Genomic DNA, 16,660 nt, shown 5'->3' on the forward strand with positions numbered 1-16,660 from the left:
TGCGATTATGGGATATGAAAGTGCTTCTTTATTAAAAGCAAATATTCTAAACCAAAATGAAACCGCAAACAACCTACTTATTTTCTTGCAAATTGATCACTTATAAAATTTCACTGTAGCCACTGCCCTCAGGGAGAGAAAGGATACAGCAGACATGTTAGCTTAAAGGGACACTGAACCCAAATTTTTTCTTTTGTGATTCAGATAGAGCATGACATTTTAAGCAACTTTCTAATTTACTCCTATTATCAAATGTTCTTTATTCTATTGGTATCTTTATTTGAAATGCAAGAATGTAAGTTTAGATGCCGGCCCATTTTTAGTGAACAACCTAGGTTGTCCTTGCTGATTGGTGGATAAATTAATCCACCAATAAAAAAACTGCTGTCCAGAGTCTGAACCAAGAAAAAAAGCTTAGATGCCTTTTTCATATATAAATAGCAACAGAACGAAGAAAAATAGGAGTAAACTAGAAAGTTAATTAAAATTGCATGCTCTATCTGAATCACGAAATAATTTTTTTGGGTTCAGTGTACCTTTAAAGGGGCATTAAACCCAATTTTTTTTCTTTCATTATTCAGATAGAGAATACGATTTTAAACAATATTCCAATTTACTTCTATTATCTATTATTTAGACATCCTTTAAGAAATAGCAATGCACATGGGTGAGCCAATCACACAAGGCATCTGTGTGCAGCCACCAATCAGCAGCTTCTTAGCCTATCTAGATATGCTTTTCAGCAGAGAATATCAAGAGAATGAAACAGATTAGATAATATAAATAAATTAGAAAGTTGTTTAAAATTGCTTGCTCTTTCTAAATCATAAAAGAAAAAATTGGGGTTTAATGTCCCTTTAAGTTATCCTGCTTTTCTTGCGTTCACTAAACCAGCTCAAGTGAGACTAGAAGATTTGTCATCAAGCTAGATAAGCCTTCCTTGTAGAGACCCCAGCCCCGTTGTGGGTCTGTAACAGGAAGTAATGTACCCTAACCCTGCGCAAATGAAGTTAAGAAATAAAAAAAGGTAAAATCCTTTTAAAAATGGTGAATAATACATATTGCAATGCTCTCTATTAAAAAGGGACATGAAACTTAATTCTCTCATGCTTCAGATAAAGCATACATTGTTAAATTGTTTTCAAATTTACCTTCTATTATCTCATTTGCTATGTTCTCTTGGTATGCTTTGTTGAAAAGCTTACCTAGGTAGGCCCATGAGATGGGAACTCGCTGAATTGATAATAGAAAAAAACTGGCAAGTTTGTTTAAATTTTGGGTTTCATGCCCCTTTAAAAAGGGACAGTCTTCTTGATTTTTTGTTTTGTTTAAAAAGTTAGATAACGCCTTAACTACCCATTCCCCAGCTTTGCACAACTAACATTGTTATATTAATATACTTTATAAGCTTTATACCTCTAAATGTTGTCCTGTTTCTGCAGGCCACCTCTTATCTCAGTGCATTTTATCCGTTTTTCACACCCAGACAATGCTAGTTCAAGTGTGCTATATAGATAGTTGTGCTCACCTCTGGAGTTATGGAGGAGTCAGCACTGAGATAAGGGGCAGTCTGCAGAGGCTTGGATACAGGCAATCACAGGGTAAAAAGTATATTAATATAACCGTGTTTGTTATGTAAAACTAGGGAATGGGTAATAAAGGGATTATCTATCTTTTAAACAATAAAACTAGTTAGGTTTCATGCCCCTTTAAGTAGAAGTCACTGCTTAGTGCTTTTTTAATACAACCATGAAAAAGACTTATATCCCTTTAATATGCATTGCACAAACCAGCAGGCAGGGTGTATAAAAGCTGGTGCACAGGGAATGCTCGGCTGTTAAAACATTGACAACCTGCTATAACTTTTGTTAATAGTATATTGCAACAATGTTTTTATTTAAAAACATAATTTATGCTTACCTGATAAATTTATTTCTCTTGTAGTGTATCCAGTCCACGGATCATCCATTACTTATGGAATATATTCTCCTTCCCAACAGGAAGCTGCAAGAGTCCACCCACAGCAAAGCTGCTATATAGCTCCTCCCCTAACTGCCATATTCAGTCATTCGACCGAAAACATGCAGAGAAAGGAAAAACCATAGGGTGCAGTGGTGACTGTAGTTCAAATGAAAAAATTACCTGCCTTAAAGTGACAGGGCGGGCCGTGGACTGGATACACTACAAGAGAAATAAATTTATCAGGTAAGCATAAATTATGTTTTCTCTTGTTAAGTGTATCCAGTCCACGGATCATCCATTACTTATGGAATACCAATACCAAAGCTAAAGTACACGGATGATGGGAGGGACAAGGCAGGTACTTCAACGGAAGTTACCACTGCCTGTAAAAAACCCTTTCTCCCAAAAATAGCCTCCGAAGAAGCAAGGTATCAAATTTGTTAAATTTGAAAAGTATGAAGCGCAGACCAAGACTCCGTCTTGTAAATCTGTTCAACAGAAGCCACATTTAAAAAAGGCCCAAGTGAAAACCACAGCTCTAGTAGAATGAGCTGTAATCCCTTCAGGAGGCTGCTGTCCAGCAGTCTCATAAGCTAAATGAATTATGCTTTTTAACCAAAAAGACAGAGAGGCTGCTGAAGTCTTTTGACCTCTCCTCTGTCCAGAATAGACAACAAACAAGGTGAACGTTTGATGAAAACTGTAGTAGCTTGTAAGTAAAACTTTAAAGCACAAACCACGTCCAATATTGTGTAATAGACGTTCCTTCTTTGAGGAAGGATTAGGATACAAGCATGGAACACCTATCTCTTGAGTGATGTACTTGTTAGATACCACCTTAGGAAAAAACCCAGGTTGGTACGCAGGACTACCTTATCCGTACGAAGGACCAGATAAGGAGAATCACATTGTAACACAGATAACTTGGAGACTCTACGAGTCGAGGAATTAGCTACCCAAAAGGAACTTTCCAAGATAAAGATTGTTATCTATGGAACAAAAAAGGTTCAAACGGAACTTCTTGAAGAACCTTAAGAATCAGGTTTAAGCTCCATGGCGGAGCAACAGTTTTAAACACAGGCTTGGATCTAACCAAAGCCTGACCAAATGCCTGAACGTCTAGAATACCTGCCAGACGCTTGTGAAAAAAAATAGACAGAGTAAAAATCTGTCCCCTTTTAAGGAATTAGCTGACAACCCTTTTCTCAAAAACATCTTGGAGAAAAGATAATATCCTGGGAATCCAGACTTTACTCCATGAGTAACCCTTGGATTCATAACAATCAGATATTTACACCATATCTATGTTCAATTTTCCTAGAGACAGGCTTTCATGTCTGTATTAAGGTATCAATGACTGACTCGGAGAAGCCATGCTTTGATAACATCAAGCGTTCAGTCTCCAGGCAGTCCATCTCAGATTGATTCTATTTAGATGGTTGAAAGGACCCTGAGGTAGAGGGACCTGTCTCAGAAGCAGAGACCATGATGGAAAGGATGACATGTCCACCAGATCTGCATACCAGGTCCTGCGTGGCTACGCAGGCGCTGTCAAAAACACCAAAGCCCTCTCCTGCTTGGTCTTGACCTCCGGAGGAAATCCCACTCCCCCGGAAGAAAAGTCTGACGACTTAGAAAATCCACCTCCCAGTTCTCAACACCTGGGATATGGATAGCTGATAGACAAGAGTGAGTCTCTGTCCAGTGAATTATTGTAAGACTTCTAACATCGCTAGGGAACTTCTGTTCCCCCTTGATGGCTGATGTAAGCCACAGTCGTGTATATTGTCTGACTGAGTATGATGTACCTCAGAGTTGCTAACTGAGGCCAAGTCTGAAGAGCATGGAATATCACTCCCAGTTCCAGAATATTTATTAGAAGGAGGGTCTCCTCCTAAGTCCACTATCCCTGAGCCTTCAGGGAGTTCCAGACTGCATCCCAACCTAAAAGGCTGGCATCTATTGTAACAATTGTCCCATCTGACCTGCGGAAGGTCATACCCTTGGACAGATGGACCCGACATAGTCACCAGAGAAGAGAATCTCTGGTCTCTTGGTCCAGGTTTAACAGGGGGACAAATCTGTGTAATCCCCGTTCCTCTGACTGAGCATGCATAGTTGCAGCGGTCTGAAATGTAGACGTGCACCATTAAGCCGATTTCATTCATGTACTGAGCCACCGAAGGGCGCGGATGGGATGAAAAAAACACGGCAGAAATTTAGAAACTTTGACAACCTGGACTCCGTCAGGTAAATTTTCATTTCTACAGAATCTATCAGAGTCCCTAGGAGGGAAACCCTTGAGATTGGGGATAGAGAACTCTTTCCTTGTTCACTTTCCACCCATGTGATCTCAGAAATGCCAGTACTACGTCCGTATGAGACTGGGCAATTTGGATGTTTGACGCCTGTATCAGGATGTCGTCTAAATAAGGGGCCACTTCTATGCCCCGTGGTCTAAGGACCGCCAAAGCGACCCCAGAACCTCCATAAAGATTCTTGGGGCTGTAGATATCCCAAAGGAAAGAGCTACAAACTGGTAATGCCTGTCTAGAAAGGCAAACCTGAAAAACGATGGTGATCTTTATGCATCACAATGTGAGGATAAGCATCCTTCAAATCCATTGTAGTCCTCTATTGACTCTCCTGGATCATAGTTAAGATGGTACGAATAGTTTCCATCTTAAATGACGGAATTCTGAGGAATTTGTTTAAGATCTTTAGATCCAAAATAGGTCTGAAGGTTCCCTCTCCTTGGGAACCACAAACAGATTTGAGTAAAAACTCTGTCCCTGTTCCTCTCTTGGAACTGGATGGATCTCGTACACAATGTAAGAATGCCTCCTTCTTTATCTGGTTTGCAGATAATTGTGAAAGGCGAAATCTCCCCTTTTTTTGGGGGGGAATCTTTGAAATCCAGAAGATATCTCTGGGATATAAATCCCAATGCCTAGGGATCCTGGGCATCTCTTGCCCACGCCTGGGCAAAGAATGAAAGTCTGCCCCCTATAGGATCCGTTACCGGATAGGGGTCCGTTCCTTTATGCTGCCTTAGAGGCAGCAGCAGGCTCCTTGGCCTGCTTATCTTTGTTCCAGGTCCGATTGTCTCCAGACCGCCTTGGACTGAGCAAAAATTCCCTCTTGTTTTGCCTTAGAGGAAGAGGATGCCACACCTGCCCTGAAGTTTTTAAAAGGTACGAAAATTAGACTTTTTTTTTTTTTTTTTGCCCTTGATTTAGACCTATCCTGAGGAAGGGCATGACCTTTTCCTCCAGTGATATAAGCAATAATCTCCTTCAAACCAGGCCCGAATAGGGTCTGCCCCTTGAAGGGAAGTTAAGTAGCTTATTTATTAAAGTCACGACAGCTGACCATGATATAAGCCATAGCGCTCTGTGCGCCAGTATAGTAAAAAACAGAATTCTTAGCCGTTAGTCTAGTCAAATGAACAAGGCATCAGAAAACAAAGGAATTGGCTAGCATAAGCTTGTCAAATATATTCATCCAATGGAGTCGCTTAACTGTAAAGCCTCATCAAGAGACTCAACCCAGAACGCCGCAGCAGCAGTGACAGAAGCAATGTATGCAAGGGGCTGCAGGATAAAACCCTGTTGAATAAACATTTTTTATCCATTGGATCTAAAAAGCACAACTGTCCTCGTCAGAGGTAGTGGTACGCTTAGCTAGAGTATAAACTCTTCTCTCCACCTTAGGAACTGTCTGCCAGAAGTCCCGTGTGGTGGTAACTATTAGAAAACATTCTTCTAAAAAATAGGAGGGGAAGAGAACGGCACACCTGGTCTATCCCATTCCTTATTAAAAAAAATTTAGTAAACCTCTTTAGGTATTGGAAAAACATCAGTACACACCGGCACTGCATATTATTTATCCAGTCTACACAATTTCTCTGGCCCTGCGATTGTACACATTCATTCAGAGCAGCCAAAGCCTCCCTGAGCAACAAGTGGAGGTTCTCAAGCATAAATTTTAAATGTAGAAATATCAGAATCAGGTTAAATCATCTTCCCTGAGTCAAAAAAAAAAAAAAAAAAAAATCACCCACAGACTAAGCATATTGTGAGGTAGTATCATACATGGTTCTTAAAGCGTCTGTATGCTCTGTATCTACCCCCAGAGCTAACTGCTTTCCTTTAATTTCAGGTAGTCTGACTAATACTGCTGCCAGAATATTATTCACCACCTTTGCCATGTCTTGTAAAATAAACGCTATGGGCGCCCTTGATGTACTTGGCGCCATTTGAGCGTGAGTCCCTGAAGCGGGAGTCGAAGGGTCTGACACGTGGGGAGAGTTAGTCGGCATAACTTTCCCCTCGACAGAATCCCCTGGTAAAAGAAACGCTATGGGTGCCCTTGATGTACTTGGCGCCATTTGAGAGTGAGTCCCTAAAGCGGGAGTCAAAAGGTCTGACACGTGGGGAGAGTTAGTCGGCATAACTACCCCCACGACAGAATCCTCTGGTGATAATGTTTTTAAAGACAAAAAATGATCTTTATTGTTTAACATGAAATCAGTACATCTGGTACACATTCTAAGATGGGGTTCCACCATGGCTTTAAAACATAATGAACACAGAGCTTCCTCTATGTCAGACATGTTAGAACAGACTAATAATGAGACTAGTAAGCTTGGAAAACACTTTAAATCAAGTTAACAAGCAAATATATAAAATGTTACTGTGCCTTTAAGAGAAACAAATTTTGTCAAAATTTGAAAAACAGTGAAAAAAAGGCAGTAAAACAAACAAAATTTTTACAGTACATGTAATAAGGTAACAGAGCATTGCACCCACTTGCAAATGGATGATTAACCCCTTAATGCAAAAAACAGATAAAAAAATAAATAAAAAAAAATGACAGAAGTTTTTAAAAACAGACACAACAAACTGCCACAGCCAACAGTGGGAAGCTTCAGTTAACTGTTTCTATGCAAAATTTAAGCCAGCCATGTGGAAAAAACTTAGGCCCCAATAAGTTTTATCACCAAACATATGTTAAAAAACGATTAAACATGCCAGCAAACGTTTTAAAACACATTTTTACAAGAGTATGTATCTCTATTAATAAGCCTGATACCAGTCGCTATCGCTGCATTTAAGGCTTTACTTACATTACTTCGGTATCAGCAGTATTTTCTTAGTCAATTCCATTCCTAGAAAAATATTTTACTGCACATACCTTATCTGCAGGAAAACCTGCACGCCATTCCCCCTCTGAAGTACCTCACTCCTCAGAATGTGTGAGAACAGCAAATGGATCTTAGTTACGTCTGCTAAGATCATAGAAAAACGCAGGCAGATTCTTCTTCCAAATACTGCCTGAGATAAACAGCACACTCCGGTGCCATTTAAAAATAACAAACTTTTGATTGAAGAATAAACTAAGTAGAAAGCACCACAGACTCTCACGACCTCCTATCTATGTTGAGGCTTGCAAGAGAATGACTGAATATGGCAGTTAGGGGAGGAGCTATATAGCAGCTTTGCTGTGGGTGGACTCTTGCAGCTTCCTGTTGGGAAGGAGAATATATTCCATAAGTAATGGATGATCCGTGGACTGGATACACTTAACAAGAGAAATTAATATACACTCATGTACCGCTATGTCCCTTTTTCCTTGATGTATGCACAAGTTAGACTTTGCTTAGCTTTACTTCACTTGGGTCAAGTATTAAAGGGGCATAAAACCCATTTTTTTTCGTTCATGATTTACATACAACAGAACATTTTAAACAACTTTCTAATATACTTCTATTATCAATTTTTCTTAGTTTTGTTATCCTTTGTGGAAAAGCAGAAATGTAAGCTCAAGCGTGTGCACGTGTCTGCAGCACTACATAGCAGCAGTTTTGCATCAATGTTTTACATTAGCAGGGGCACTAGATGGCAGCACTATTTCCTGTCGTGTAGTGCTTCAGGCACGTGCATGATACCTACCTAGGTATCTCTCCAACAAAGAATAACACGAGAATGAAAAGAAATTGATAATAGAAGTAAATTGGAAACTTTTTAAAAATTGTATTCTCTATCTGAATCATGAAAGATTTTTTTGGGGTTTAAATGTCCCTTTAACTAAATGGGTCTATTACAAGCAGTAAACATGAACCCAGATTTCTGTCAAAAGCATCCCTACCAGTGCTCAGAGGAAATCTACCCACCAGAAATGATATGCTTCTACCGAGTGAGAGAAAAAGCTTGTGCACTGCTCAAATGTAAATACACCTTGCATTTTTACTCATTAGCTGCATGTACATTGATTCTGCATTTCTACTCATTAGCTGCATGTACATTACTTCTGCATTTCTACTCATTAGCTGCATGTACATTACTTCTGCATGTTTACTCATTAGCTGCATGTACATTAATTCTGCATGTTTACTCATTAGCTGCATGTACATTACTTCTGCATTTCTACTCATTAGCTGCATGTACATTACTTCTGCATGTTTACTCATTAGCTGCATGTACATTAATTCTGCATGTTTACTCATTAGCTGCATGTACATTAATTCTGCATGTTTACTCATTAGCTGCATGTACATTACTTCTGCATTTCTACTCATTAGCTGCATGTACATTAATTCTGCATGTTTACTCATTAGCTGCATGTACATTAATTCTGCATGTTTACTCATTAGCTGCATGTACATTAAATCTGCATGTTTACTCATTAGCTGCATGTACATTAAATCTGCATTTCTACTCATTAGCAGCATGTACATTAATTCTGCATGTTTACTCATTAGCTGCATGTACATTAATTCTGCATGTTTACTCATTAGCTGCATGTACATTAATTCTGCATGTTTACTCATTAGCTGCATGTACATTAATTCTGCATGTTTACTCATTAGCTGCATGTACATTAATTCTGCATGTTTACTCATTAGCTGCATGTTCATTAATTCTGCATGTTTACTCATTAGCTGCATGTACATTAATTCTGCATGTTTACTCATTAGCTGCATGTACATTAATTCTGCATTTCTACTCATTAGCTGCATGTACATTAATTCTGCATGTTTACTCATTAGCTGCATGTACATTAAATCTGCATGTTTACTCATTAGCTGCATGTACATTAATTCTGCATGTTTACTCATTAGCTGCATGTACATTAATTCTGCATGTTTACTCATTAGCTGCATGTACATTAATTCTGCATGTTTACTCATTAGCTGCATGTACATTAATTCTGCATGTTTACTCATTAGCTGCATGTACATTAATTCTGCATGTTTACTCATTAGCTGCATGTACATTAATTCTGCATGTTTACTCATTAGCTGCATGTACATTAATTCTGCATGTTTACTCATTAGCTGCATGTACATTAATTCTGCATGTTTACTCATTAGCTGCATGTACATTAATTCTGCATGTTTACTCATTAGCTGCATGTACATTAATTCTGCATGTTTACTCATTAGCTGCATGTACATTAATTCTGCATGTTTACTCATTAGCTGCATGTACATTAATTCTGCATGTTTACTCATTAGCTGCATGTACATTAATTCTGCATGTTTACTCATTAGCTGCATGTACATTAATTCTGCATTTTTACTCATTAGCTGCATGTACATTAATTCTGCATGTTTACTCATTAGCTGCATGTACATTAATTCTGCATGTTTACTCATTAGCTGCATGTACATTAATTCTGCATGTACATTAATTCTGCATTTTTACTCATTAGCTGCATGTACATTAATTCTGCATGTTTACTCATTAGCTGCATGTACATTAATTCTGCATGTTTACTCATTAGCTGCATGTACATTAATTCTGCATGTTTACTCATTAGCTGCATGTACATTAATTCTGCATGTTTACTCATTAGCTGCATGTACATTAATTCTGAATTTTTACTCATTAGCTGCATGTACATGAATTCTGCATTTTTACTCATTAGCTGCATGTACATTAAATCTGCATTTTTACTCACTAGCTGCATGTACATTAATTCTGCATTTTTACTCATTAGCTGCATGTACATTAATTCTGCATTTTTACTCATTAGCTGCACAGAACAAAAGCTTGTGGCTGGATGACTCTCCCAGTAATGCTTAACACTAGCACACAACGTTGAGAAAAGACTTAGCATACAGTACATACAAACAATAGATATACATTTATTTATTATTAGCACACAGCACAATCACACAATTTATTCTTACCTGATTAATTTCCACAAGTAAGGATTTTCGTGGACTCTCACCACAAAGAAAGGAATTTATCTCCTGGCCACCAGGAGGAGGCAAAGACACCCCACACCAGAGCTTTAGGTATCCCTCCTTCTTCCCTTTCCCTCCCAATAGTACAAATAGGCAAGGATAGGAGGAAGCAGTAATAAAGATAGTTGGGTAAAGAGGTGCAAACTAGAAAACAATTGGCAGGTTTGTGGATTCTCACCACCAAGAAAGGATCAGGTTAGAATAAGTTAGGTTCTCTTTCTAAGGTTGTGAGAGTCCACAAAAATCCTTACTTGTGGGAACTAGTACCAAAGCTGTGGAGTCCACAAGGAAAAAACATGTGGGAAAATAAGGAAAAGGTAGACACCTATATACCAGGAACGACCCCTGAAGAACCTTTCCCCCAAACCAGCCTCTACTGAGGCAAACACATCAACTCGACCATGTAGCAACCTTGCGTTTTGTTCTACTGAAGCCTCATTCTTAAAAATGTAGAAACAGAAAGAGTTAAAGGGACAGTCAATACCAGAATTTTTGTTGTTTAAAAAGATAGATAATCCCTTTATTACCCATTCCCCAGTTTTGCATAACCAACACTTATATTAATATACTTTTTACCTCTGCAGAGTATTAGACACAAGATAATCACAGTCTGCCCCCTTATCTCATTTGACAGACTTGCATTTTAGCCAATCAGTGCTCACTCCTCAGTAGATTCACATGCATGAGCTCAATGTTATCTATATGAAACACATAAACTAACGCCCTCTAGTGGTGGAAAACTCAAAATGCATTTAGATTAGAGGTGGCCTTCAAGGTCTAAGAAATTAGCATATGGCCCTCCTAGGTTTAGCTTTCAACTAAGAATACCAAGGGAACAAAGCAAAATTGGTGATAAAAGTAAATTGTAAGTTGTTTAAAATTACATGCCCTATTTGATTCATGAAAGTTCTTTTTGGACTTGACTGTCCCTTTAAATAAGATGTAATTAGTGAATGTAGAGATTCATCTGCCTCTTAGGAAGCCCTATGATAAACCCCTAAACCAATAAGCTAAAGAAATAAAGTGGCCTTCTGACCCTTACGTTTACCTGAGAACAGGACACATGAGAGCTAGAGGAATGACAATAACCCATAGAAACAAGCAAAAAGATTTTCAATGCCCTAAACACATCCAGAGCATACAGTAATCTTTTTGAAGATCTCGGATTAGGACATAAGGATACCCATAATCTCCTGATTAATGTTCTCTGGAAAAACCACCTTAGGTAGAAACCATACAAGTTTCGGAAGAAAGCCTTGTTCTTATGAAGAACCAAATATGGAGAACCACAAGAAAGAGCTGACATTTCAGATACTTGCTGAGAAAATAGTTAAAAAAATAAAACTTCCCAAAATAACAATTGACTATTGAGATTGTGCACATGTCCATAAGGCGGATAATGCAAGACCTTCAGAATCAGATTAAACTCCATGGAGCTATACAGGCTTGATTCTAGCTAACACCGGAATATCAGAGCAATAGGCTTGAGGGTCGATAAGCCCCTGTCTAAGCCATCCTGAAGGAAGTGTAGATACACAGTCCACGACTTGAGGGAAAATGCTTCTAGTGACAGACTTACAAGCCTGAATCAAGGTCTCCAAGACAGAATTAGAAAAACCTCTTGAGACAGAACCAAGTGTTCACTGACCAGGCTGTTCAACAGAGATTGAAGCTTTTGACAAAAAAAATTGACCTTAAAATTAGTAGATTCAGACTTTGTTGCAGACGCCATAAGAGACCGTTGAACATGTAGACCAAATCTAGATACCACATCCTGCTAAGCCATGCAGGGGCTATTAATATTGTAGAAATGTTTTCCTGCTTGATCCAATAATTTACTCTTGATAGCAGGACAAAGGGTAAAGTAAATTGGCTTCCAGGAATGTGAATCTCTTAAATTGTACAGTGGAAAACCTTTACACAATGCAGAATGTGAGAAATCACAAGAGCACTGCGGATATACCCTGGATGATTGACACAGGCAACCGCTGTGATGTGTCTGACTGAAAGCTAATTAAAAGAACTGATCTGAACAGTGGCCAAGCATGAAGTGTCCTGAAGTTAACAGGAGATCCAAGATATTTATTGGTTACCTCGCCTCCTGAGTCGACCAAACACCCTGAGACCTTCGAGAACCGCAGAATGCAACCCAAACTGACAAGCTGGCGCCCATGAAGATTATTTCCACTGAGACAGAGAAAACCATCCCCTGAGACACTGGAGTGAGGGATATACACTTAGAGATTGTCTGACTAACCGGTCTAAATAATTTAACGGGACAGGTTGGTGAGATCACCATTCTACTGCCTCAGCATGCTTAATTGCAGTGGATACTGCAAATGCAATAGGGAGTGAGCGAACTCTGGACCACATTTACCTTCCCGCCATGACTGAAGAAACTAGAGTAGTTTCTCTTTATGAAAAATTGCTAAAGGTAAAGATGGAGTTTGAACCAAAATATCGTCAGGTGGAAGCTACACAACTCACTGCTCTCCGACGACTGAAGGAGAAACCACAATAACTTTGTAAAATTTCTGGGAGCTGTAGCAAGGCCAAAAGAGAAGAGCTACATATTGATAATGTCTTTTCCAGATACAGTCAAAGAAACCAATAATGTTCCTTGAATAGTTATGTGCAGACAAGCATCCTTTAGGTCTACTGTCATTTACTGACCCTGAAGGATTAACTGAAGAATCAAAATGGTTTCCATCTTGAAGAAAAAGTACTTGATTAAAGTTATACAATCTAAAATAAGACCCAACGTTCCATTCTTCAATGGTACAATGAACATTGCCCCTGTTCTGACTTGGGAACGGAGTGTAACATACATACCTCCAGATCTTGCACACACACTGAAGAAATGCCGCTCCTTTGGTCTGTTGATGCATTAGATAAAAACAAATTATGCTTACATGATTTTCTTTTCTTCAGATGGAAAGAGTCCACAGCTGCATTCATTACTTTTGGGAAATAAGAACCTGGCCACCAGGAAGAGGCAAAGACACCCCAGTCAAAGGCTTAAATACTACTCCCACTCCCCTCATCCCCCAGTCATTCTGCCGAGGAACAAGGAACAGTAGAAGAAATACTAACCCACAATGTTTTGATTCCCTTGTGTTACCGATTCACACATGCAGCGCGCCTCTTTCCTTTTTGTTGTTTTTCATATATCATAATTGATTTAATTGATGGCCCACTCGACAACCGGAAGAACAAGGACAGAAGGCCCAAGCCCCACAAATATTTATAATAAAGAACATTCAAGGGATTTAAATACCCCGTCTGATATAGAAAACAGACCCATAGGGGGAAAAAATCCAGATTATCCTGGATAACAAGAGCAAGAATCCCTTGCAAGTCCCAACCAAAGGGAAGAGACCACCCCTTGCAGGAGCCCACTCCAAAGAGCTAAAGCCTCACAAGGCCCTATAAAAGATTCTAGAGTCTAACAGGCGTCCAACCAACACCACAAACTCCAAGAACAAGGGGAACAGTGAGGTACAGCAAGTCTCCACATCACCTTAGATACGAAATCAGAGGACAGAAAAACATGGGTAGAGATGCCACAATAGATGGCAATACCTGAAAGCCACTAGGACCTCTTCTACCCAAGGAGGAGATGCTTCCCGACTCAGGGAAGGGACCCCTAAACAGAGCCCAGAAACACCACACTGTCTAATGTCCCTAAAAAGGGAACAACCAACTCCTGAAGGGAAATCCAGGTCCCCCAGAAGGTGACCCGATCCACAAGGAGAAACCGACAGTCCAAAAAGGTCTCAATGAGAAGAGAACCACTAAAGGAACAGGTCCCAAGAAGGACAATTCCCAGAGCCTCCGAAAGCCAAAACTGTCCAAACCGGCAGAAAAAAGGAAAGGAATACTCTAGGTCCCGAGGATATCGGAAGCAACAGAGTGACGCAGCGAAAGTTCACTGACCCAGTCACCAGATAGACGGCTATTAAGGACTGAAACAATCCTGTGAGTCGTACAGACCTGCAAGTCCGCTCAAGAAAGCATAGCTGAAACTTGTAAAATAAAATAACAGTAAACACAAATATTGGGAGCACTCAGTGCCTCAACCTGACCAGCCAGGTAGAACAGGTGCCACGCGGCTGAATACGCTGCCAGACAGAAGATCTGAACCCAAGCAGGATCAGCCTGCAACCAGGGTAATAACTGTAAAGCTGCCTAAATCCGCCCTCAGAGAGGGAGGAAGAAAAAAACAAACAAACATGGGACGAACGTGTCCCGAACAAACTTCCGCAGAAGTAAACAGCGGGTATCGATCCTAGAGTAAGTTCCTGAAGGAAACATAAAAGTAAAAAATAAAATTCATCCTAACCGGATAAAATTAAATGAGAGGCAACCCAAAGGTTAACGCCTAAGAAGAACAGAAATACCCGCAGGACCAGCCTAACAGAAACCCTGTTCTTCCAACAAAACTGGGAAGGATCTCAATAACAAGACTAAAAGGAGATTACATCATCCCCTCATTTCTAATGAGGCAAGCCATTCGAAGAAGAAGACTGAGGAGTCCCATAGCCGTTAAGGAAAGGGTCCCCTAACAACTCAAAAACGTGTGAGTAGAACAGAAAGCCTGTAACGAAAGGCACAACACTCAGGAACAGTTACACCCGCAGGGAACTGCACATGCCCTCCCATGGCCGGGAGACCCGGGACAATTGGGCACAAGCACAATCGCAAATAAACATCTGGACTTTGTAGACGAGCAATCGTCAAAAGTATGTGAAAGCGAAAACGTGCTACAACCACCCATAATGGCTGGGGCACTCACCACCTCCTATGAACCAGACATCAGCGGACTAGATTTCTCCGTCGCCACACAGTCAGGAATGTGGAAATGGGAGACCAGAACGTAAAACACGCCCGGTCACAAGGTGAACCTTACAGTCCAAAAAAAGTGTGCCCAACCTAAGGTCGTTTCACTTCCAAAGGCTGTTATGTTCCAAAAGCCATGAGCCCAGTTAACAATACACATAAGCAGATTGAATCACATAAACATTAAAAAAAACCTGTTCAATAATCCCCCTCAGGAGATATTAACCCTCGATTCCAATATACTAAAGGAGTTCCACTGAGACCCTGTATTGTTCGTGTAAGTTTGCAGGAACAAAATGAGTAACAGTACATTCATGAAGAAGTAAAATGAAACAATATTACCGGAATCTACGCCATGGAACAGGAACACGGCCCTTCAAGTGTGACGGATAGTAGCATCACCTCCGCCATGGACTTGAGAGAAGAAATTAAGCAGCGAAGTTTGTCAACGCTGTTTGCTTGTGGAGTTGTTAATATGAGTCGGCATTGTTTTGCAGAAAGACTCTCCCTGCATCTCCGGACTCTAACTTTCATCCAAGCCCTCACTGAGAGACTGACAGGATTACTTAAAACTCCTGTCCCATGTCGAAGAGTACTACCCTCCATAAGAGAAAAAAAAAAACACAACTTCTGACACTTCTCTGCCAAGCTCCAGGGACAAAAGGCAAAGATTGACTGGGGGATGAGGGGAGTGGGAGGAGTATTTAAGCCTTCGGCTGGGGTGTCTTTGCCTCCTCCTGGTGGCCAGGTTCTTATTTCCCAAAAGTAAATGAATGCAGCTGTGGACTCTTTCCATTTATGAAGAAAATAAACCTCTCCTGAGGAGGCTGCAACCGTAAATCTATGCTGTATGCCTGAGATATAAGGGCTGAACAGACTGAACAAAGCCTTCTGAAAAAGGTTTAATCTGGTCCCTACCAGCGACGAGACAGGAACGGGGCCACATCAAAATGTCTCTATTACTATTCATTCATTGTACCAACGAAGGATGGAACGTTGGGTCTCATCTTAGAGCGAAAAACTTTAATCAAGTTTTTTTTTCCCGTCAAGATGGAAACCATCAGATCTATTCTTAAGTCTGTCCTTAAGGGTCAGTTCATGATGACAGTAGAACTAAAGTTTGCCTAGACTTATTCCAGACTGACTTGGGCTTCCAGGTTGATATTAAGGAATCTGGCTTCTATCAATACAAAGATTTATAAATCCTGGAGTGGTGAAAGGAGCGAAACCTATTACCAGATTCAGGGTTAGTTTTTTTTTTTTTATATATAGTTTTTTTTTGACCTGGGGCTTCCTATAACTGTGGAAATGGCCTTTAAATACCAACCCACAACTGCAATCAAAGAGCCTGTCTAGCTAAGACAGCTGAAACCATATGCTTCACATTAATATCAATGATCTATTCTAAATAATTATTGCGTTACAAATAAAGGAGTTAAAGAGGAATTCAATCTTAAAAATCCTCTAAGGATGACACCTCTGAGACCAAGTACAATAAAGACACACACAAAAGGGATGTTGCTCCTGCAACTCCAGCAATATAAACCTTTTTGTAGAAAAATCTAACTTAGGAAACCCTCTAGTTTCTGGTCTATAGGGACTTTA

General features: G+C 39.9%; 1 protein-coding gene across 1 annotated transcript in view; it reads right to left on the minus strand.

Annotated features, from left to right (window-relative positions):
- Positions 1-16,660, minus strand: part of IPPK (inositol-pentakisphosphate 2-kinase) — a 176,474-nt gene that overhangs the window by 37,340 nt on the left and 122,474 nt on the right. The window lies entirely within an intron of this gene.

Source organism: Bombina bombina, chromosome 7 (assembly GCF_027579735.1).
Source record: "Bombina bombina isolate aBomBom1 chromosome 7, aBomBom1.pri, whole genome shotgun sequence".
NCBI lineage: Eukaryota > Metazoa > Chordata > Amphibia > Anura > Bombinatoridae > Bombina > Bombina bombina.